The 21,534-nt window shown below is 40.4% G+C and overlaps 33 non-coding genes across 33 annotated transcripts; all 33 read right to left on the bottom strand.

Annotated features, from left to right (window-relative positions):
* Positions 1 to 160: 160 nt before the first annotated feature.
* trnak-uuu (transfer RNA lysine (anticodon UUU)) lies at positions 161 to 233 on the bottom strand. Its single transcript has one exon. It is a non-coding gene; the product is annotated as a tRNA-Lys (tRNA).
* A 795-nt stretch (positions 234 to 1,028) lies between these two features.
* Positions 1,029 to 1,101, bottom strand: trnak-uuu (transfer RNA lysine (anticodon UUU)). Its single transcript has one exon. It is a non-coding gene; the product is annotated as a tRNA-Lys (tRNA).
* Positions 1,102 to 1,474: 373 nt separating this feature from the next.
* Positions 1,475 to 1,547, bottom strand: trnak-cuu (transfer RNA lysine (anticodon CUU)). The gene has a single exon. It is a non-coding gene; the product is annotated as a tRNA-Lys (tRNA).
* Positions 1,548 to 1,908: 361 nt separating this feature from the next.
* Positions 1,909 to 1,981, bottom strand: trnak-uuu (transfer RNA lysine (anticodon UUU)). The gene has a single exon. It is a non-coding gene; the product is annotated as a tRNA-Lys (tRNA).
* Positions 1,982 to 2,342: 361 nt separating this feature from the next.
* On the bottom strand, positions 2,343 to 2,415 carry trnak-uuu (transfer RNA lysine (anticodon UUU)). The gene has a single exon. It is a non-coding gene; the product is annotated as a tRNA-Lys (tRNA).
* A 361-nt stretch (positions 2,416 to 2,776) lies between these two features.
* trnak-uuu (transfer RNA lysine (anticodon UUU)) lies at positions 2,777 to 2,849 on the bottom strand. Its single transcript has one exon. It is a non-coding gene; the product is annotated as a tRNA-Lys (tRNA).
* A 361-nt stretch (positions 2,850 to 3,210) lies between these two features.
* Positions 3,211 to 3,283, bottom strand: trnak-cuu (transfer RNA lysine (anticodon CUU)). Its single transcript has one exon. It is a non-coding gene; the product is annotated as a tRNA-Lys (tRNA).
* A 361-nt stretch (positions 3,284 to 3,644) lies between these two features.
* trnak-cuu (transfer RNA lysine (anticodon CUU)) lies at positions 3,645 to 3,717 on the bottom strand. Its single transcript has one exon. It is a non-coding gene; the product is annotated as a tRNA-Lys (tRNA).
* An 807-nt stretch (positions 3,718 to 4,524) lies between these two features.
* Positions 4,525 to 4,597, bottom strand: trnak-cuu (transfer RNA lysine (anticodon CUU)). Its single transcript has one exon. It is a non-coding gene; the product is annotated as a tRNA-Lys (tRNA).
* Positions 4,598 to 4,958: 361 nt separating this feature from the next.
* On the bottom strand, positions 4,959 to 5,031 carry trnak-uuu (transfer RNA lysine (anticodon UUU)). The gene has a single exon. It is a non-coding gene; the product is annotated as a tRNA-Lys (tRNA).
* A 361-nt stretch (positions 5,032 to 5,392) lies between these two features.
* On the bottom strand, positions 5,393 to 5,465 carry trnak-uuu (transfer RNA lysine (anticodon UUU)). The gene has a single exon. It is a non-coding gene; the product is annotated as a tRNA-Lys (tRNA).
* Positions 5,466 to 5,838: 373 nt separating this feature from the next.
* On the bottom strand, positions 5,839 to 5,911 carry trnak-cuu (transfer RNA lysine (anticodon CUU)). The gene has a single exon. It is a non-coding gene; the product is annotated as a tRNA-Lys (tRNA).
* Positions 5,912 to 6,706: 795 nt separating this feature from the next.
* On the bottom strand, positions 6,707 to 6,779 carry trnak-uuu (transfer RNA lysine (anticodon UUU)). The gene has a single exon. It is a non-coding gene; the product is annotated as a tRNA-Lys (tRNA).
* A 373-nt stretch (positions 6,780 to 7,152) lies between these two features.
* On the bottom strand, positions 7,153 to 7,225 carry trnak-cuu (transfer RNA lysine (anticodon CUU)). The gene has a single exon. It is a non-coding gene; the product is annotated as a tRNA-Lys (tRNA).
* A 795-nt stretch (positions 7,226 to 8,020) lies between these two features.
* trnak-uuu (transfer RNA lysine (anticodon UUU)) lies at positions 8,021 to 8,093 on the bottom strand. Its single transcript has one exon. It is a non-coding gene; the product is annotated as a tRNA-Lys (tRNA).
* A 373-nt stretch (positions 8,094 to 8,466) lies between these two features.
* trnak-cuu (transfer RNA lysine (anticodon CUU)) lies at positions 8,467 to 8,539 on the bottom strand. The gene has a single exon. It is a non-coding gene; the product is annotated as a tRNA-Lys (tRNA).
* Positions 8,540 to 9,780: 1,241 nt separating this feature from the next.
* trnak-cuu (transfer RNA lysine (anticodon CUU)) lies at positions 9,781 to 9,853 on the bottom strand. The gene has a single exon. It is a non-coding gene; the product is annotated as a tRNA-Lys (tRNA).
* Positions 9,854 to 10,648: 795 nt separating this feature from the next.
* Positions 10,649 to 10,721, bottom strand: trnak-uuu (transfer RNA lysine (anticodon UUU)). The gene has a single exon. It is a non-coding gene; the product is annotated as a tRNA-Lys (tRNA).
* Positions 10,722 to 11,516: 795 nt separating this feature from the next.
* On the bottom strand, positions 11,517 to 11,589 carry trnak-uuu (transfer RNA lysine (anticodon UUU)). The gene has a single exon. It is a non-coding gene; the product is annotated as a tRNA-Lys (tRNA).
* A 361-nt stretch (positions 11,590 to 11,950) lies between these two features.
* Positions 11,951 to 12,023, bottom strand: trnak-uuu (transfer RNA lysine (anticodon UUU)). The gene has a single exon. It is a non-coding gene; the product is annotated as a tRNA-Lys (tRNA).
* A 373-nt stretch (positions 12,024 to 12,396) lies between these two features.
* Positions 12,397 to 12,469, bottom strand: trnak-cuu (transfer RNA lysine (anticodon CUU)). The gene has a single exon. It is a non-coding gene; the product is annotated as a tRNA-Lys (tRNA).
* Positions 12,470 to 13,264: 795 nt separating this feature from the next.
* Positions 13,265 to 13,337, bottom strand: trnak-uuu (transfer RNA lysine (anticodon UUU)). The gene has a single exon. It is a non-coding gene; the product is annotated as a tRNA-Lys (tRNA).
* A 373-nt stretch (positions 13,338 to 13,710) lies between these two features.
* Positions 13,711 to 13,783, bottom strand: trnak-cuu (transfer RNA lysine (anticodon CUU)). The gene has a single exon. It is a non-coding gene; the product is annotated as a tRNA-Lys (tRNA).
* Positions 13,784 to 15,024: 1,241 nt separating this feature from the next.
* trnak-cuu (transfer RNA lysine (anticodon CUU)) lies at positions 15,025 to 15,097 on the bottom strand. Its single transcript has one exon. It is a non-coding gene; the product is annotated as a tRNA-Lys (tRNA).
* A 1,241-nt stretch (positions 15,098 to 16,338) lies between these two features.
* Positions 16,339 to 16,411, bottom strand: trnak-cuu (transfer RNA lysine (anticodon CUU)). The gene has a single exon. It is a non-coding gene; the product is annotated as a tRNA-Lys (tRNA).
* A 361-nt stretch (positions 16,412 to 16,772) lies between these two features.
* On the bottom strand, positions 16,773 to 16,845 carry trnak-uuu (transfer RNA lysine (anticodon UUU)). The gene has a single exon. It is a non-coding gene; the product is annotated as a tRNA-Lys (tRNA).
* Positions 16,846 to 17,218: 373 nt separating this feature from the next.
* Positions 17,219 to 17,291, bottom strand: trnak-cuu (transfer RNA lysine (anticodon CUU)). The gene has a single exon. It is a non-coding gene; the product is annotated as a tRNA-Lys (tRNA).
* A 795-nt stretch (positions 17,292 to 18,086) lies between these two features.
* Positions 18,087 to 18,159, bottom strand: trnak-uuu (transfer RNA lysine (anticodon UUU)). Its single transcript has one exon. It is a non-coding gene; the product is annotated as a tRNA-Lys (tRNA).
* Positions 18,160 to 18,532: 373 nt separating this feature from the next.
* On the bottom strand, positions 18,533 to 18,605 carry trnak-cuu (transfer RNA lysine (anticodon CUU)). Its single transcript has one exon. It is a non-coding gene; the product is annotated as a tRNA-Lys (tRNA).
* Positions 18,606 to 18,966: 361 nt separating this feature from the next.
* Positions 18,967 to 19,039, bottom strand: trnak-uuu (transfer RNA lysine (anticodon UUU)). The gene has a single exon. It is a non-coding gene; the product is annotated as a tRNA-Lys (tRNA).
* Positions 19,040 to 19,412: 373 nt separating this feature from the next.
* Positions 19,413 to 19,485, bottom strand: trnak-cuu (transfer RNA lysine (anticodon CUU)). The gene has a single exon. It is a non-coding gene; the product is annotated as a tRNA-Lys (tRNA).
* An 807-nt stretch (positions 19,486 to 20,292) lies between these two features.
* trnak-cuu (transfer RNA lysine (anticodon CUU)) lies at positions 20,293 to 20,365 on the bottom strand. Its single transcript has one exon. It is a non-coding gene; the product is annotated as a tRNA-Lys (tRNA).
* Positions 20,366 to 21,160: 795 nt separating this feature from the next.
* Positions 21,161 to 21,233, bottom strand: trnak-uuu (transfer RNA lysine (anticodon UUU)). The gene has a single exon. It is a non-coding gene; the product is annotated as a tRNA-Lys (tRNA).
* Between the last annotated feature and the right edge of the window lie 301 nt (positions 21,234 to 21,534).

Raw genomic sequence — 21,534 nt, 5'->3', positions numbered from 1 at the left:
CATCTCATAGCTAATCTGAGAAGGTCTTGTGGGAAGTATGACCACATACAAATGCACCGCCATGATCCCGTGGACCTGTTTTGTAAGTTTAAACAAATTCTATTCAAAACTCTGCATGCATTATGTATGAATCTGAATATGCTGCATAGGATGAGCTGTACGCCCAATGTGGGACTTGAACCCACGACCCTGAGATTAAAAGTCTCATGCTCTACCGACTGAGCTAACCGGGCTCTTTTTGTCTTTCCAGAGCTGAAATTTTTCGAGAAACAAGGCTGTTGTTTTGTGGTTCATTATCCTTGCGCTAATTTCATGCATCTCATTTCACAAATCTTTCAATTGAAGAACAATTAAATGAGTTGGACAACATCTTAAAATTGAATTGTGTACAAAAGGCAGAACAGGTGAATGGAATGTAGAACTTTTGTGCTTGACATCTCATAACTAATCTGAGAAGGTCTTGTGGGAAGTATGACCACATACAAATGCACCGCCATGATCCCGTGGACCTGTTTTGCAAGTTTAAACAAATTCTATTCAAAACTGTGCATGCATTATGTATGAATCTGAATATGCTGCATAGGATGAGCTGTACGCCCAATGTGGGACTTGAACCCACGACCCTGAGATTAAAAGTCTCATGCTCTACCGACTGAGCTAACCGAGCTCTTTTTGTCTTTCCAGAGCTGAAATTTTTCGAGAAACAAGGCTGTTGTTTTGTGGTTCATTATCCTTGCGCTAATTTCATGCATCTCATTTCACAAATCTTTCAATTGAAGAACAATTAAATGAGTTGGACAACATCTTAAAATTGAATTGTGTACAAAAGGCAGAACAGGTCAATGGAATGTAGAACCTTTGTGCTTGACATCTCATGGCATATCTGAGAGTGTCTTGTCGGAAGTATGACCACATACAAATGCACCGCCATGATCCCGTGGACCTGTTTTGCAAGTTTAAACAAATTCTATTCAAAACTCTGCATGCATGATGTATGAATCTGAATATGCTGCATAGGATGAGCTGTACGCCCAATGTGGGACTTGAACCCACGACCCTGAGATTAAAAGTCTCATGCTCTACCGACTGAGCTAACCGGGCTATTTTTGTCTTTCCAGAGCTGAAATTTTTCGAGAAACAAGGCTGTTGTTTTGTGGTTCATTATCCTTGCGCTAATTTCATGCATCTCATTTCACAAATCTTTCAATTGAAGAACAATTAAATGAGTTGGACAACATCTTAAAATTGAATTGTGTACAAAAGGCAGAACAGGTGAATGGAATGTAGAACCTTTGTGCTTGACATCTCATGGCATATCTGAGAGTGTCTTGTAGGAAATATGACCACATACAAATGCACTGTCATGATCCCGGTGACTTGTTTGGCAAATTCATACCAATTGTATTTGAAACTGGGCATACAGTACCTTTGCATTGGAAAGACTGCCACAGACAGCTCCAAAGATTAAGCTCTGCGCCCAATGTGGGGCTCGAACCCACGACCCTGAGATTAAGAGTCTCATGCTCTACCGACTGAGCTAACCGGGCTCTTTTTGTCTTTCCAGAGCTGAAATTTTTCAAGAAACAAGGCTGTTGTTTTGTGGTTCATTATTCTTGCGCTAATTTCATGCATCTCATTTCACAAATCTTTTAATTGAAGAACAATTAAGTGAGTTGGACAACATCTTAAAATTGAATTGTGTACAAAAGGCAGAACAGGTGAATGGAATGTAGAACTTTTGTGCTTGACATCTCATAGCTAATCTGAGAAGGTCTTGTGGGAAATATGACCACATACAAATGCACCGCCATGATCCCGTGGACCTGTTTTGCAAGTTTAAACAAATTCTATTCAAAACTCTGCATGCATTATGTATGAATCTGAATATGCTGCATAGGATGAGCTGTACGCCCAATGTGGGACTTGAACCCACGACCCTGAGATTAAAAGTCTCATGCTCTACCGACTGAGCTAACCGGGCTCTTTTTGTACTCCCAGAGCTGAAATTTTTCGAGAAACAAGGCTGTTGTTTTGTGGTTCATTATCCTTGCGCTAATTTCATGCATTTCATTTCACAAATCTTTCAATTGAAGAACAATTAAATGAGTTGGACAACATCTTAAAATTGAATTGTGTACAAAAGGCAGAACAGGTGAATGGAATGTAGAACTTTTGTGCTTGACATCTCATAGCTAATCTGAGAAGGTCTTGTGGGAAGTATGACCACATACAAATGCACCGCCATGATCCCGTGGACCTGTTTTGCAAGTTTAAACAAATTCTATTCAAAACTGTGCATGCATTATGTATGAATCTGAATATGCTGCATAGGATGAGCTGTACGCCCAATGTGGGACTTGAACCCACGACCCTGAGATTAAAAGTCTCATGCTCTACCGACTGAGCTAACCGGGCTATTTTTGTCTTTCCAGAGCTGAAATTTTTCGAGAAACAAGGCTGTTGTTTTGTGGTTCATTATCCTTGCGCTAATTTCATGCATCTCATTTCACAAATCTTTCAATTGAAGAACAATTAAATGAGTTGGACAACATCTTAAAATTGAATTGTGTACAAAAGGCAGAACAGGTCAATGGAATGTAGAACCTTTGTGCTTGACATCTCATAGCCAATCTGAGAAGGTCTTGTGGGAAGTATGACCACATACAAATGCACCGCCATGATCCTGTGGACCTGTTTTGCAAGTTTAAACAAATTCTATTCAAAACTGTGCATGCATTATGTATGAATTTGAATATGCTGCATAGGATGAGCTGTACGCCCAATGTGGGACTTGAACCCACGACCCTGAGATTAAAAGTCTCATGCTCTACCGACTGAGCTAACCGGGCTCTTTTTGTCCTTCCAGAGCTGAAATTTTTCGAGAAACAAGGCTGTTGTTTTGTGGTTCATTATCCTTGCGCTAATTTCATGCATCTCATTTCACAAATCTTTCAATTGAAGAACAATTAAATGAGTTGGACAACATCTTAAAATTGAATTGTGTACAAAAGGCAGAACAGGTCATTGGAATGTAGAACCTTTGTGCTTGACATCTCATGGCATATCTGAGAGTGTCTTGTAGGAAATATGACCACATACAAATGCACCGCCATGATCCCGTGGACCTGTTTTGCAAGTTTAAACAAATTCTATTCAAAACTGTGCATGCATTATGTATGAATCTGAATATGCTGCATAGGATGAGCTGTACGCCCAATGTGGGACTTGAACCCACGACCCTGAGATTAAGAGTCTCATGCTCTACCGACTGAGCTAACCGGGCTCTTTTTGTCCTTCCAGAGCTGAAATTTTTCGAGAAACAAGGCTGTTGTTTTGTGGTTCATTATTCTTGCGCTAATTTCATGCATCTCATTTCACAAATCTTTTAATTGAAGAACAATTAAGTGAGTTGGACAACATCTTAAAATTGAATTGTGTACAAAAGGCAGAACAGGTCATTGGAATGTAGAACCTTTGTGCTTGACATCTCATGGCATATCTGAGAGTGTCTTGTAGGAAATATGACCACATACAAATGCACCGCCATGATCCCGTGGACCTGTTTTGCAAGTTTAAACAAATTCTATTCAAAACTGTGCATGCATTATGTATGAATCTGAATATGCTGCATAGGATGAGCTGTACGCCCAATGTGGGACTTGAACCCACGACCCTGAGATTAAGAGTCTCATGCTCTACCGACTGAGCTAACCGGGCTCTTTTTGTCCTTCCAGAGCTGAAATTTTTCGAGAAACAAGGCTGTTGTTTTGTGGTTCATTATTCTTGCGCTAATTTCATGCATCTCATTTCACAAATCTTTTAATTGAAGAACAATTAAGTGAGTTGGACAACATCTTAAAATTGAATTGTGTACAAAAGGCAGAACAGGTCAATGGAATGTAGAACCTTTGTGCTTGACATCTCATAGCTAATCTGAGAAGGTCTTGTGGGAAGTATGACCACATACAAATGCACCGCCATGATCCTGTGGACCTGTTTTGCAAGTTTAAACAAATTCTATTCAAAACTGTGCATGCATTATGTATGAATTTGAATATGCTGCATAGGATGAGCTGTACGCCTAATGTGGGACTTGAACCCACGACCCTGAGATTAAAAGTCTCATGCTCTACCGACTGAGCTAACCGGGCTCTTTTTGTCCTTCCAGAGCTGAAATTTTTCGAGAAACAAGGCTGCTGTTTTGTGGTTCATTATCCTTGCGCTAATTTCATGCATCTCATTTCACAAATCTTTCAATTGAAGAACAATTAAATGAGTTGGACAACATCTTAAAATTGAATTGTGTACAAAAGGCAGAACAGGTCAATGGAATGTAGAACCTTTGTGCTTGACATCTCATGGCATATCTGAGAGTGTCTTGTAGGAATTATGACCACATACAAATGCACTGTCATGATCCCGGTGCCTTGTTTGGCAAATTCATACTAATTGTATTTGAAACTGGGCATACAGTACCTTTGCATTGGAAAGACTGCCACAGACAGCTCCAAAGATTAAGCTCTGCGCCCAATGTGGGGCTCGACCCCACGACCCTGAGATTAAGAGTCTCATTCTCTACCGACTGAGCTAACCGGGCTCTTTTTGTCCTTCCAGAGCTGAAATTTTTCGAGAAACAAGGCTGTTGTTTTGTGGTTCATTATCCTTGCGCTAATTTCATGCATCTCATTTCACAAATCTTTCAATTGAAGAACAATTAAATGAGTTGGACAACATCTTAAAATTGAATTGTGTACAAAAGGCAGAACAGGTCAATGGAATGTAGAACCTTTGTGCTTGACATCTCATGGCATATCTGAGAGTGTCTTGTCGGAAGTATGACCACATACAAATGCACCGCCATGATCCCGTGGACCTGTTTTGTAAGTTTAAACAAATTCTATTCAAAACTGTGCATGCATTATGTATGAATCTGAATATGCTGCATAGGATGAGCTGTACGCCCAATGTGGGACTTGAACCCACGACCCTGAGATTAAAAGTCTCATGCTCTACCGACTGAGCTAACCGGGCTCTTTTTGTACTCCCAGAGCTGAAATTTTTCGAGAAACAAGGCTGTTGTTTTGTGGTTCATTATCCTTGCGCTAATTTCATGCATCTCATTTCACAAATCTTTCAATTGAAGAACAATTAAATGAGTTGGACAACATCTTAAAATTGAATTGTGTACAAAAGGCAGAACAGGTCAATGGAATGTAGAACCTTTGTGCTTGACATCTCATGGCATATCTGAGAGTGTCTTGTCGGAAGTATGACCACATACAAATGCACCGCCATGATCCCGTGGACCTGTTTTGTAAGTTTAAACAAATTCTATTCAAAACTGTGCATGCATTATGTATGAATCAGAATATGCTGCATAGGATAAGCTGTACGCCCAATGTGGGACTTGAACCCACGACCCTGAGATTAAAAGTCTCATGCTCTACCGACTGAGCTAACCGGGCTCTTTTTGTCTTTCCAGAGCTGAAATTTTTCGAGAAACAAGGCTGTTGTTTTGTGGTTCATTATCCTTGCGCTAATTTCATGCATCTCATTTCACAAATCTTTCAATTGAAGAACAATTAAATGAGTTGGACAACATCTTAAAATTGAATTGTGTACAAAAGGCAGAACAGGTGAATGGAATGTAGAACCTTTGTGCTTGACATCTCATGGCATATCTGAGAGTGTCTTGTAGGAATTATGACCACATACAAATGCACCGTCATGATCCCGGTGCCTTGTTTGGCAAATTCATACCAATTGTATTTGAAACTGGGCATACAGTACCTTTGCATTGGAAAGACTGCCACAGACAGCTCCAAAGATTAAGCTCTGCGCCCAATGTGGGGCTTGAACCCACGACCCTGAGATTAAGAATCTCATGCTCTACCGACTGAGCTAACCGGGCTCTTTTTGTCCTTCCAGAGCTGAAATTTTTCGAGAAACAAGGCTGTTGTTTTGTGGTTCATTATCCTTGCGCTAATTTCATGCATCTCATTTCACAAATCTTTCAATTGAAGAACAATTAAATGAGTTGGACAACATCTTAAAATTGAATTGTGTACAAAAGGCAGAACAGGTCAATGGAATGTAGAACCTTTGTGCTTGACATCTCATGGCATATCTGAGAGTGTCTTGTCGGAAGTATGACCACATACAAATGCACCGCCATGATCCCGTGGACCTGTTTTGTAAGTTTAAACAAATTCTATTCAAAACTGTGCATGCATTATGTATGAATCTGAATATGCTGCATATGATGAGCTGTACGCCCAATGTGGGACTTGAACCCATGACCCTGAGATTAAAAGTCTCATGCTCTACCGACTGAGCTAACCGGGCTCTTTTTGTCCTCCCAGAGCTGAAATTTTTCGAGAAACAAGGCTGTTGTTTTGTGGTTCATTATCCTTGCGCTAATTTCATGCATCTCATTTCACAAATCTTTCAATTGAAGAACAATTAAGTGAGTTGGACAACATCTTAAAATTGAATTGTGTACAAAAGGCAGAACAGGTCAATGGAATGTAGAACCTTTGTGCTTGACATCTCATGGCATATCTGAGAGTGTCTTGTCGGAAGTATGACCACATACAAATGCACCGCCATGATCCCGTGGACCTGTTTTGTAAGTTTAAACAAATTCTATTCAAAACTCTGCATGCATTATGTATGAATCAGAATATGCTGCATAGGATGAGCTGTACGCCCAATGTGGGACTTGAACCCACGACCCTGAGATTAAAAGTCTCATGCTCTACCGACTGAGCTAACCGGGCTCTTTTAGTCTTTCCAGAGCTGAAATTTTTCGAGAAACAAGGCTGTTGTTTTGTGGTTCATTATCCTTGCGCTAATTTCATGCATCTCATTTCACAAATCTTTCAATTGAAGAACAATTAAATGAGTTGGACAACATCTTAAAATTGAATTGTGTACAAAAGGCAGAACAGGTGAATGGAATGTAGAACCTTTGTGCTTGACATCTCATGGCATATCTGAGAGTGTCTTGTAGGAATTATGACCACATACAAATGCACCGTCATGATCCCGGTGCCTTGTTTGGCAAATTCATACCAATTGTATTTGAAACTGGGCATACAGTACCTTTGCATTGGAAAGACTGCCACAGACAGCTCCAAAGATTAAGCTCTGCGCCCAATGTGGGGCTCGAACCCACGACCCTGAGATTAAGAGTCTCATGCTCTACCGACTGAGCTAACCAGGCTCTTTTTGTCTTTCCAGAGCTGAAATTTTTCGAGAAACAAGGCTGTTGTTTTGTGGTTCATTATCCTTGCGCTAATTTCATGCATCTCATTTCACAAATCTTTCAATTGAAGAACAATTAAATGAGTTGGACAACATCTTAAAATTGAATTGTGTACAAAAGGCAGAACAGGTCAATGGAATGTAGAACCTTTGTGCTTGACATCTCATGGCATATCTGAGAGTGTCTTGTCGGCAGTATGACCACATACAAATGCACCGCCATGATCCCGTGGACCTGTTTTGTAAGTTTAAACAAATTCTATTCAAAACTGTGCATGCATTATGTATGAATCTGAACATGCTGCATAGGATGAGCTGTACGCCCAATGTGGGACTTGAACCCATGACCCTGAGATTAAAAGTCTCATGCTCTACCGACTGAGCTAACCGGGCTCTTTTTGGCCTTCCAGAGCTGAAATTTTTCGAGAAACAAGGCTGCTGTTTTGTGGTTCATTATCCTTGCGCTAATTTCATGCATCTCATTTCACAAATCTTTCAATTGAAGAACAATTAAATGAGTTGGACAACATCTTAAAATTGAATTGTGTACAAAAGGCAGAACAGGTGAATGGAATGTAGAACCTTTGTGCTTGACATCTCATGGCATATCTGAGAGTGTCTTGTCGGAAGTATGACCACATACAAATGCACCGCCATGATCCCGTGGACCTGTTTTGCAAGTTTAAACCAATTCTATTCAAAACTGTGCATGCATTATGTATGAATCAGAATATGCTGCATAGGATGAGCTGTACGCCCAATGTGGGACTTGAACCCACGACCCTGAGATTAAAAGTCTCATGCTCTACCGACTGAGCTAACCGGGCTCTTTTTGTCTTTCCAGAGCTGAAATTTTTCGAGAAACAAGGCTGTTGTTTTGTGGTTCATTATCCTTGCGCTAATTTCATGCATCTCATTTCACAAATCTTTCAATTGAAGAACAATTAAATGAGTTGGACAACATCTTAAAATTGAATTGTGTACAAAAGGCAGAACAGGTGAATGGAATGTAGAACCTTTGTGCTTGACATCTCATGGCATATCTGAGAGTGTTTTGTAGGAATTATGACCACATACAAATGCACCGTCATGATCCCGGTGCCTTGTTTGGCAAATTCATACCAATTGTATTTGAAACTGGGCATACAGTACCTTTGCATTGGAAAGACTGCCACAGACAGCTCCAAAGATTAAGCTCTGCGCCCAATGTGGGGCTCGAACCCACGACCCTGAGATTAAGAGTCTCATGCTCTACCGACTGAGCTAACCGGGCTCTTTTTGTCTTTCCAGAGCTGAAATTTTTCGAGAAACAAGGCTGTTGTTTTGTGGTTCATTATTCTTGCGCTAATTTCATGCATCTCATTTCACAAATCTTTTAATTGAAGAACAATTAAGTGAGTTGGACAACATCTTAAAATTGAATTGTGTACAAAAGGCAGAACAGGTGAATGGAATGTAGAACTTTTGTGCTTGACATCTCATGGCATATCTGAGAGTGTCTTGTCGGAAGTATGACCACATACAAATGCACCGCCATGATCCCGTGGACCTGTTTTGTAAGTTTAAACAAATTCTATTCAAAACTGTGCATGCATTATGTATGAATCAGAATATGCTGCATAGGATGAGCTGTACGCCTAATGTGGGACTTGAACCCATGACCCTGAGATTAAAAGTCTCATGCTCTACCGACTGAGCTAACCGGGCTCCTTTCTTCTTTCCAGAGCTGAAATTTTTCGAGAAACAAGGCTGTTGTTTTGTGGTTCATTATCCTTGCGCTAATTTCATGCATCTCATTTCACAAATCTTTCAATTGAAGAACAATTAAATGAGTTGGACAACATCTTAAAATTGAATTGTGTACAAAAGGCAGAACAGGTCAATGGAATGTAGAACCTTTGTGCTTGACATCTCATGGCATATCTGAGAGTGTCTTGTCGGCAGTATGACCACATACAAATGCACCGCCATGATCCCGTGGACCTGTTTTGTAAGTTTAAACAAATTCTATTCAAAACTGTGCATGCATTATGTATGAATCTGAACATGCTGCATAGGATGAGCTGTACGCCCAATGTGGGACTTGAACCCATGACCCTGAGATTAAAAGTCTCATGCTCTACCGACTGAGCTAACCGGGCTCTTTTTGTCTTTCCAGAGCTGAAATTTTTCGAGAAACAAGGCTGTTGTTTTGTGGTTCATTATCCTTGCGCTAATTTCATGCATCTCATTTCACAAATCTTTCAATTGAAGAACAATTAAATGAGTTGGACAACATCTTAAAATTGAATTGTGTACAAAATGCAGAACAGGTCAATGGAATGTAGAACCTTTATGCTTGACATCTCATGGCATATCTGAGAGTGTCTTGTAGGAAATATGACCACATACAAATGCACCGTCATGATCCCGGTGCCTTGTTTGGCAAATTCATACCAATTGTATTTGAAACTGGGCATACAGTACCTTTGCATTGGAAAGACTGCCACAGACAGCTCCAAAGATTAAGCTCTGCGCCCAATGTGGGGCTCGAACCCACGACCCTGAGATTAAGAGTCTCATGCTCTACCGACTGAGCTAACCGGGCTCTTTTTGTCTTTCCAGAGCTGAAATTTTTCGAGAAACAAGGCTGTTGTTTTGTGGTTCATTATTCTTGCGCTAATTTCATGCATCTCATTTCACAAATCTTTTAATTGAAGAACAATTAAGTGAGTTGGACAACATCTTAAAATTGAATTGTGTACAAAAGGCAGAACAGGTCAATGGAATGTAGAACCTTTGTGCTTGACATCTCATAGCTAATCTGAGAAGGTCTTGTGGGAAGTATGACCACATACAAATGCACCGCCATGATCCTGTGGACCTGTTTTGCAAGTTTAAACAAATTCTATTCAAAACTCTGCATGCATTATGTATGAATGTGAATATGCTGCATAGGATGAGCTGTACGCCCAATGTGGGACTTGAACCCACGACCCTGAGATTAAAAGGCTCATGCTCTACCGACTGAGCTAACCGGGCTCCTTTCGTCTTTCCAGAGCTGAAATTTTTCGAGAAACAAGGCTGTTGTTTTGTGGTTCATTATCCTTGCGCTAATTTCATGCATCTCATTTCACAAATCTTTCAATTGAAGAACAATTAAATGAGTTGGACAACATCTTAAAATTGAATTGTGTACAAAAGGCAGAACAGGTCAATGGAATGTAGAACCTTTGTGCTTGACATCTCATGGCATATCTGAGAGTGTCTTGTCGGCAGTATGACCACATACAAATGCACCGCCATGATCCCGTGGACCTGTTTTGTAAGTTTAAACAAATTCTATTCAAAACTGTGCATGCATTATGTATGAATCTGAACATGCTGCATAGGATGAGATGTACGCCCAATGTGGGACTTGAACCCACGACCCTGAGATTAAAAGTCTCATGCTCTACCGACTGAGCTAACCGGGCTCTTTTTGGCCTTCCAGAGCTGAAATTTTTCGAGAAACAAGGCTGCTATTTTGTGGTTCATTATCCTTGCGCTAATTTCATGCATCTCATTTCACAAATCTTTCAATTGAAGAACAATTAAATGAGTTGGACAACATCTTAAAATTGAATTGTGTACAAAAGGCAGAACAGGTGAATGGAATGTAGAACCTTTGTGCTTGACATCTCATGGCATATCTGAGAGTGTCTTGTCGGAAGTATGACCACATACAAATGCACCGCCATGATCCCGTGGACCTGTTTTGCAAGTTTAAACAAATTCTATTCAAAACTGTGCATGCATTATGTATGAATCAGAATATGCTGCATAGGATGAGCTGTACGCCCAATGTGGGACTTGAACCCACGACCCTGAGATTAAAAGTCTCATGCTCTACCGACTGAGCTAACCAGGCTCTTTTTGTCTTTCCAGAGCTGAAATTTTTCGAGAAACAAGGCTGTTGTTTTGTGGTTCATTATCCTTGCGCTAATTTCATGCATCTCATTTCACAAATCTTTCAATTGAAGAACAATTAAATGAGTTGGACAACATCTTAAAATTGAATTGTGTACAAAAGGCAAAACAGGTCAATGGAATGTAGAACCTTTGTGCTTGACATCTCATAGCTAATCTGAGAAGGTCTTGTCGGAAGTATGACCACATACAAATGCACCGCCATGATCCTGTGGACCTGTTTTGCAAGTTTAAACAAATTCTATTCAAAACTGTGCATGCATTATGTATGAATCAGAATATGCTGCATAGGATGAGCTGTACGCCCAATGTGGGACTTGAACCCACGACCCTGAGATTAAAAGTCTCATGCTCTACCGACTGAGCTAACCGGGCTCTTTTTGTCCTCCCAGAGCTGAAATTTTTCGAGAAACAAGGCTGTTGTTTTGTGGTTCATTATCCTTGCGCTAATTTCATGCATCTCATTTCACAAATCTTTCAATTGAAGAACAATTAAATGAGTTGGACAACATCTTAAAATTGAATTGTGTACAAAAGGCAGAACAGGTCAATGGAATGTAGAACCTTTGTGCTTGACATCTCATGGCATATCTGAGAGTGTCTTGTCGGAAGTATGACCACATACAAATGCACCGCCATGATCCCGTGGACCTGTTTTGTAAGTTTAAACAAATTCTATTCAAAACTGTGCATGCATTATGTATGAATCAGAATATGCTGCATAGGATGAGCTGTACGCCCAATGTGGGACTTGAACCCACGACCCTGAGATTAAAAGTCTCATGCTCTACCGACTGAGCTAACCGGGCTCTTTTTGTCTTTCCAGAGCTGAAATTTTTCGAGAAACAAGGCTGTTGTTTTGTGGTTCATTATCCTTGCGCTAATTTCATGCATCTCATTTCACAAATCTTTCAATTGAAGAACAATTAAATGAGTTGGACAACATCTTAAAATTGAATTGTGTACAAAAGGCAGAACAGGTGAATGGAATGTAGAACCTTTGTGCTTGACATCTCATGGCATATCTGAGAGTGTCTTGTAGGAATTATGACCACATACAAATGCACCGTCATGATCCCGGTGCCTTGTTTGGCAAATTCATACCAATTGTATTTGAAACTGGGCATACAGTACCTTTGCATTGGAAAGACTGCCACAGACAGCTCCAAAGATTAAGCTCTGCGCCCAATGTGGGGCTCGAACCCACGACCCTGAGATTAAGAGTCTCATGCTCTACCGACTGAGCTAACCAGGCTCTTTTTGTCTTTCCAGAGCTGAAATTTTTCGAGAAACAAGGCTGTTGTTTTGTGGTTCATTATCCTTGCGCTAATTTCATGCATCTCATTTCACAAATCTTTCAATTGAAGAACAATTAAATGAGTTGGACAACATCTTAAAATTGAATTGTGTACAAAAGGCAGAACAGGTCAATGGAATGTAGAACCTTTGTGCTTGACATCTCATGGCATATCTGAGAGTGTCTTGTCGGCAGTATGACCACATACAAATGCACCGCCATGATCCCGTGGACCTGTTTTGTAAGTTTAAACAAATTCTATTCAAAACTGTGCATGCATTATGTATGAATCTGAACATGCTGCATAGGATGAGCTGTACGCCCAATGTGGGACTTGAACCCATGACCCTGAGATTAAAAGTCTCATGCTCTACCGACTGAGCTAACCGGGCTCTTTTTGGCCTTCCAGAGCTGAAATTTTTCGAGAAACAAGGCTGCTGTTTTGTGGTTCATTATCCTTGCGCTAATTTCATGCATCTCATTTCACAAATCTTTCAATTGAAGAACAATTAAATGAGTTGGACAACATCTTAAAATTGAATTGTGTACAAAAGGCAGAACAGGTGAATGGAATGTAGAACCTTTGTGCTTGACATCTCATGGCATATCTGAGAGTGTCTTGTCGGAAGTATGACCACATACAAATGCACCGCCATGATCCCGTGGACCTGTTTTGCAAGTTTAAACAAATTCTATTCAAAACTGTGCATGCATTATGTATGAATCAGAATATGCTGCATAGGATGAGCTGTACGCCCAATGTGGGACTTGAACCCACGACCCTGAGATTAAAAGTCTCATGCTCTACCGACTGAGCTAACCGGGCTCTTTTTGTCTTTCCAGAGCTGAAATTTTTCGAGAAACAAGGCTGTTGTTTTGTGGTTCATTATCCTTGCGCTAATTTCATGCATCTCATTTCACAAATCTTTCAATTGAAGAACAATTAAATGAGTTGGACAACATCTTAAAATTGAATTGTGTACAAAAGGCAGAACAGGTGAATGGAATGTAGAACCTTTGTGCTTGACATCTCATGGCATATCTGAGAGTGTTTTGTAGGAATTATGACCACATACAAATGCACCGTCATGATCCCGGTGCCTTGTTTGGCAAATTCATACCAATTGTATTTGAAACTGGGCATACAGTACCTTTGCATTGGAAAGACTGCCACAGACAGCTCCAAAGATTAAGCTCTGCGCCCAATGTGGGGCTCGAACCCACGACCCTGAGATTAAGAGTCTCATGCTCTACCGACTGAGCTAACCGGGCTCTTTTTGTCTTTCCAGAGCTGAAATTTTTCGAGAAACAAGGCTGTTGTTTTGTGGTTCATTATTCTTGCGCTAATTTCATGCATCTCATTTCACAAATCTTTTAATTGAAGAACAATTAAGTGAGTTGGACAACATCTTAAAATTGAATTGTGTACAAAAGGCAGAACAGGTGAATGGAATGTAGAACTTTTGTGCTTGACATCTCATGGCATATCTGAGAGTGTCTTGTCGGAAGTATGACCACATACAAATGCACCGCCATGATCCCGTGGACCTGTTTTGTAAGTTTAAACAAATTCTATTCAAAACTGTGCATGCATTATGTATGAATCAGAATATGCTGCATAGGATGAGCTGTACGCCTAATGTGGGACTTGAACCCATGACCCTGAGATTAAAAGTCTCATGCTCTACCGACTGAGCTAACCGGGCTCCTTTCTTCTTTCCAGAGCTGAAATTTTTCGAGAAACAAGGCTGTTGTTTTGTGGTTCATTATCCTTGCGCTAATTTCATGCATCTCATTTCACAAATCTTTCAATTGAAGAACAATTAAATGAGTTGGACAACATCTTAAAATTGAATTGTGTACAAAAGGCAGAACAGGTCAATGGAATGTAGAACCTTTGTGCTTGACATCTCATGGCATATCTGAGAGTGTCTTGTCGGCAGTATGACCACATACAAATGCACCGCCATGATCCCGTGGACCTGTTTTGTAAGTTTAAACAAATTCTATTCAAAACTGTGCATGCATTATGTATGAATCTGAACATGCTGCATAGGATGAGCTGTACGCCCAATGTGGGACTTGAACCCATGACCCTGAGATTAAAAGTCTCATGCTCTACCGACTGAGCTAACCGGGCTCTTTTTGTCTTTCCAGAGCTGAAATTTTTCGAGAAACAAGGCTGTTGTTTTGTGGTTCATTATCCTTGCGCTAATTTCATGCATCTCATTTCACAAATCTTTCAATTGAAGAACAATTAAATGAGTTGGACAACATCTTAAAATTGAATTGTGTACAAAATGCAGAACAGGTGAATGGAATGTAGAACCTTTGTGCTTGACATCTCATGGCATATCTGAGAGTGTCTTGTAGGAAATATGACCACATACAAATGCACCGTCATGATCCCGGTGCCTTGTTTGGCAAATTCATACCAATTGTATTTGAAACTGGGCATACAGTACCTTTGCATTGGAAAGACTGCCACAGACAGCTCCAAAGATTAAGCTCTGCGCCCAATGTGGGGCTCGAACCCACGACCCTGAGATTAAGAGTCTCATGCTCTACCGACTGAGCTAACCGGGCTCTTTTTGTCTTTCCAGAGCTGAAATTTTTCGAGAAACAAGGCTGTTGTTTTGTGGTTCATTATTCTTGCGCTAATTTCATGCATCTCATTTCACAAATCTTTTAATTGAAGAACAATTAAGTGAGTTGGACAACATCTTAAAATTGAATTGTGTACAAAAGGCAGAACAGGTCAATGGAATGTAGAACCTTTGTGCTTGACATCTCATAGCTAATCTGAGAAGGTCTTGTGGGAAGTATGACCACATACAAATGCACCGCCATGATCCTGTGGACCTGTTTTGCAAGTTTAAACAAATTCTATTCAAAACTGTGCATGCATTATGTATGAATCTGAACATGCTGCATAGGATGAGATGTACGCCCAATGTGGGACTTGAACCCATGACCCTGAGATTAAAAGTCTCATGCTCTACCGACTGAGCTAACCGGGCTCTTTTTGGCCTTCCAGAGCTGAAATTTTTCGAGAAACAAGGCTGCTATTTTGTGGTTCATTATCCTTGCGCTAATTTCATGCATCTCATTTCACAAATCTTTCAATTGAAGAACAATTAAATGAGTTGGACAACATCTTAAAATTGAATTGTGTACAAAAGGCAGAACAGGTGAATGGAATGTAGAACCTTTGTGCTTGACATCTCATGGCATATCTGAGAGTGTCTTGTCGGAAGTATGACCACATACAAATGCACCGCCATGATCCCGTGGACCTGTTTTGCAAGTTTAAACAAATTCTATTCAAAACTGTGCATGCATTATGTATGAATCAGAATATGCTGCATAGGATGAGCTGTACGCCCAATGTGGGACTTGAACCCACGACCCTGAGATTAAAAGTCTCATGCTCTACCGACTGAGCTAACCAGGCTCTTTTTGTCTTTCCAGAGCTGAAATTTTTCGAGAAACAAGGCTGTTGTTTTGTGGTTCATTATCCTTGCGCTAATTTCATGCATCTCATTTCACAAATCTTTCAATTGAAGAACAATTAAATGAGTTGGACAACATCTTAAAATTGAATTGTGTACAAAAGGCAGAACAGGTCAATGGAATGTAGAACCTTTGTGCTTGACATCTCATGGCATATCTGAGAGTGTCTTGTAGGAATTATGACCACATACAAATGGACCGTCATGATCCCGGTGCCTTGTTTGGCAAATTCATACCAATTGTATTTGAAACTGGGCATACAGTACCTTTGCATTGGAAAGACTGTCACAGACAGCTCCAAAGATTAAGCTCTGCGCCCAATGTGGGGCTCGAACCCACGACCCTGAGATTAAGAGTCTCATGCTCTACCGACTGAGCTAACCGGGCTCTTTTTGTCTTTCCAGAGCTGAAATTTTTCGAGAAACAAGGCTGTTGTTTTGTGGTTCATTATTCTTGCGCTAATTTCATGCATCTCATTTCACAAATCTTTTAATTGAAGAACAATTAAGTGAGTTGGACAACATCTTAAAATTGAATTGTGTACAAAAGGCAGAACAGGTCAATGGAATGTAGAACCTTCGTGCTTGACATCTCATGGCATATCTGAGAGTGTCTTGTCAGAAGTATGACCACATACAAATGCACCGCCATGATCCCGTGGACCTGTTTTGTAAGTTTAAACAAATTCTATTCAAAACTGTGCATGCATTATGTATGAATCAGAATATGCTGCATAGGATGAGCTGTACGCCCAATGTGGGACTTGAACCCACGACCCTGAGATTAAAAGTCTCATGCTCTACCGACTGAGCTAACCGGGCTCTTTTTGTCTCTCCAGAGCTGAAATTTTTCGAGAAACAAGGCTGTTGTTTTGTGGTTCATTATCCTTGCGCTAATTTCATGCATCTCATTTCACAAATCTTTCAATTGAGGAACAATTAAATGAGTTGGACAACATCTTAAAATTGAATTGTGTACAAAAGGCAGAACAGGTCAATGGAATGTAGAACCTTTGTGCTTGACATCTCATGGCATATCTGAGAGTGTCTTGTAGGAATTATGACCACATACAAATGCACCGTCATGATCCCGGTGCCTTGTTTGGCAAATTCATACCAATTGTATTTGAAACTGGGCATACAGTACCTTTGCATTGGAAAGACTGCCACAGACAGCTCCAAAGATTAAGCTCTGCGCCCAATGTGGGGCTCGAACCCACGACCCTGAGATTAAGAGTCTCATGCTCTACCGACTGAGCTAACCAGGCTCTTTTTGTCTTTCCAGAGCTGAAATTTTTCGAGAAACAAGGCTGTTGTTTTGTGGTTCATTATCCTTGCGCTAATTTAATGCATCTCATTTCACAAATCTTTCAATTGAAGAACAATTAAATGAGTTGGACAACATCTTAAAATTGAATTGTGTACAAAAGGCAGAACAGGTGAATGGAATGTAGAACCTTTGTGCTTGACATCTCATGGCATATCTGAGAGTGTCTTGTCGGCAGTATGACCACATACAAATGCACCGCCATGATCCCGTGGACCTGTTTTGTAAGTTTAAACAAATTCTATTCAAAAGTGTGCATGCATTATGTATGAATCTGAACATGCTGCATAGGATGAGCTGTACGCCCAATGTGGGACTTGAACCCATGACCCTGAGATTAAAAGTCTCATGCTCTACCGACTGAGCTAACCGGGCTCCTTTTGTCTTGCCAGAGCTGAAATTTTTCGAGAAACAAGGCTGTTGTTTTGTGGTTCATTATCCTTGCGCTAATTTCATGCATCTCATTTCACAAATCTTTCAATTGAAGAACAATTAAATGAGTTGGACAACATCTTAAAATTGAATTGTGTACAAAAGGCAAAACAGGTGAATGGAATGTAGAACCTTTGTGCTTGACATCTCATGGCATATCTGAGAGTGTCTTGTCGGAAGTATGACCACATACAAATGCACCGCCATGATCCCGGGGACCTGTTTTGCAAGTTTAAACAAATTCTATTCAAAACTGTGCATGCATTATGTATGAATCAGAATATGCTGCATAGGATGAGCTGTACGCCCAATGTGGGACTTGAACCCACGACCCTGAGATTAAAAGTCTCATGCTCTACCGACTGAGCTAACCGGGCTCTTTTTGTCTTTCCAGAGCTGAAATTTTTCGAGAAACAAGGCTGTTGTTTTGTGGTTCATTATCCTTGCGCTAATTTCATGCATCTCATTTCACAAATCTTTCAATTGAAGAACAATTAAATGAGTTGGACAACATCTTAAAATTGAATTGTGTACAAAAGGCAGAACAGGTGAATGGAATGTAGAACCTTTGTGCTTGACATCTCATGGCATATCTGAGAGTGTCTTGTAGGAATTATGACCACATACAAATGCACCGTCATGATCCCGGTGCCTTGTTTGGCAAATTCATACCAATTGTATTTGAAACTGGGCATACAGTACCTTTGCATTGGAAAGACTGCCACAGACAGCTCCAAAGATTAAGCTCTGCGCCCAATGTGGGGCTCGAACCCACGACCCTGAGATTAAGAGTCTCATGCTCTACCGACTGAGCTAACCGGGCTCTTTTTGTCCTTCCAGAGCTAAAATTTTTCGAGAAACAAGGCTGCTGTTTTGTGGTTCATTATTCTTGCGCTAATTTCATGCATCTCATTTCACAAATCTTTCAATTGAAGAACAATTAAGTGAGTTGGACAACATCTTAAAATTGAATTGTGTACAAAAGGCAGAACAGGTCAATGGAATGTAGAACCTTCGTGCTTGACATCTCATGGCATATCTGAGAGTGTCTTGTCAGAAGTATGACCACATACAAATGCACCGCCATGATCCCGTGGACCTGTTTTGTAAGTTTAAACAAATTCTATTCAAAACTGTGCATGCATTATGTATGAATCAGAATATGCTGCATAGGATGAGCTGTACGCCCAATGTGGGACTTGAACCCACGACCCTGAGATTAAAAGTCTCATGCTCTACCGACTGAGCTAACCGGGCTCTTTTTGTCTCTCCAGAGCTGAAATTTTTCGAGAAACAAGGCTGTTGTTTTGTGGTTCATTATCCTTGCGCTAATTTCATGCATCTCATTTCACAAATCTTTCAATTGAGGAACAATTAAATGAGTTGGACAACATCTTAAAATTGAATTGTGTACAAAAGGCAGAACAGGTCAATGGAATGTAGAACCTTTGTGCTTGACATCTCATGGCATATCTGAGAGTGTCTTGTAGGAATTATGACCACATACAAATGCACCGTCATGATCCCGGTGCCTTGTTTGGCAAATTCATACCAATTGTATTTGAAACTGGGCATACAGTACCTTTGCATTGGAAAGACTGCCACAGACAGCTCCAAAGATTAAGCTCTGCGCCCAATGTGGGGCTCGAACCCACGACCCTGAGATTAAGAGTCTCATGCTCTACCGACTGAGCTAACCAGGCTCTTTTTGTCTTTCCAGAGCTGAAATTTTTCGAGAAACAAGGCTGTTGTTTTGTGGTTCATTATTCTTGCGCTAATTTCATGCATCTCATTTCACAAATCTTTCAATTGAAGAACAATTAAGTGAGTTGGACAACATCTTAAAATTGAATTGTGTACAAAAGGCAGAACAGGTCAATGGAATGTAGAACCTTCGTGCTTGACATCTCATGGCATATCTGAGAGTGTCTTGTCAGAAGTATGACCACATACAAATGCACCGCCATGATCCCGTGGACCTGTTTTGTAAGTTTAAACAAATTCTATTCAAAACTGTGCATGCATTATGTATGAATCAGAATATGCTGCATAGGATGAGCTGTACGCCCAATGTGGGACTTGAACCCACGACCCTGAGATTAAAAGTCTTATGCTCTACCGACTGAGCTAACCGGGCTCTTTTTGTCTCTCCAGAGCTGAAATTTTTCGAGAAACAAGGCTGTTGTTTTGTGGTTCATTATCCTTGCGCTAATTTCATGCATCTCATTTCACAAATCTTTCAATTGAGGAACAATTAAATGAGTTGGACAACATCTTAAAATTGAATTGTGTACAAAAGGCAGAACAGGTCAATGGAATGTAGAACCTTTGTGCTTGACATCTCATGGCATATCTGAGAGTGTCTTGTAGGAATTATGACCACATACAAATGCACCGTCATGATCCCGGTGCCTTGTTTGGCAAATTCATACCAATTGTATTTGAAACTGGGCATACAGTACCTTTGCATTGGAAAGACTGCCACAGACAGCTCCAAAGATTAAGCTCTGCGCCCAATGTGGGGCTCGAACCCACGACCCTGAGATTAAGAGTCTCATGCTCTACCGACTGAGCTAACCAGGCTCTTTTTGTCTTTCCAGAGCTGAAATTTTTCGAGAAACAAGGCTGTTGTTTTGTGGTTCATTATCCTTGCGCTAATTTCATGCATCTCATTTCACAAATCTTTCAATTGAAGAACAATTAAATGAGTTGGACAACATCTTAAAATTGAATTGTGTACAAAAGGCAGAACAGGTCAATGGAATGTAGAACCTTTGTGCTTGACATCTCATGGCATATCTGAGAGTGTCTTGTCGGCAGTATGACCACATACAAATGCACCGCCATGATCCCGTGGACCTGTTTTGTAAGTTTAAACAAATTCTATTCAAAAGTGTGCATGCATTATGTATGAATCTGAACATGCTGCATAGGATGAGCTGTACGCCCAATGTGGGACTTGAACCCATGACCCTGAGATTAAAAGTCTCATGCTCTACCGACTGAGCTAACCGGGCTCCTTTTGTCTTGCCAGAGCTGAAATTTTTCGAGAAACAAGGCTGTTGTTTTGTGGTTCATTATCCTTGCGCTAATTTCATGCATCTCATTTCACAAATCTTTCAATTGAAGAACAATTAAATGAGTTGGACAACATCTTAAAATTGAATTGTGTACAAAAGGCAAAACAGGTGAATGGAATGTAGAACCTTTGTGCTTGACATCTCATGGCATATCTGAGAGTGTCTTGTCGGAAGTATGACCACATACAAATGCACCGCCATGATCCCGGGGACCTGTTTTGCAAGTTTAAACAAATTCTATTCAAAACTGTGCATGCATTATGTATGAATCAGAATATGCTGCATAGGATGAGCTGTACGCCCAATGTGGGACTTGAACCCACGACCCTGAGATTAAAAGTCTCATGCTCTACCGACTGAGCTAACCGGGCTCTTTTTGTCTTTCCAGAGCTGAAATTTTTCGAGAAACAAGGCTGTTGTTTTGTGGTTCATTATCCTTGCGCTAATTTCATGCATCTCATTTCACAAATCTTTCAATTGAAGAACAATTAAATGAGTTGGACAACATCTTAAAATTGAATTGTGTACAAAAGGCAGAACAGGTGAATGGAATGTAGAACCTTTGTGCTTGACATCTCATGGCATATCTGAGAGTGTCTTGTAGGAATTATGACCACATACAAATGCACCGTCATGATCCCGGTGCCTTGTTTGGCAAATTCATACCAATTG

The sequence above is a fragment of the Scomber japonicus genome, chromosome 16 (assembly GCF_027409825.1).
Source record: "Scomber japonicus isolate fScoJap1 chromosome 16, fScoJap1.pri, whole genome shotgun sequence".
Taxonomy (NCBI): Eukaryota; Metazoa; Chordata; class Actinopteri; order Scombriformes; family Scombridae; genus Scomber; species Scomber japonicus.
Note: the sequence above shows the minus strand (reverse complement) of the source record. Positions and strands in the feature narration are given on the sequence as shown.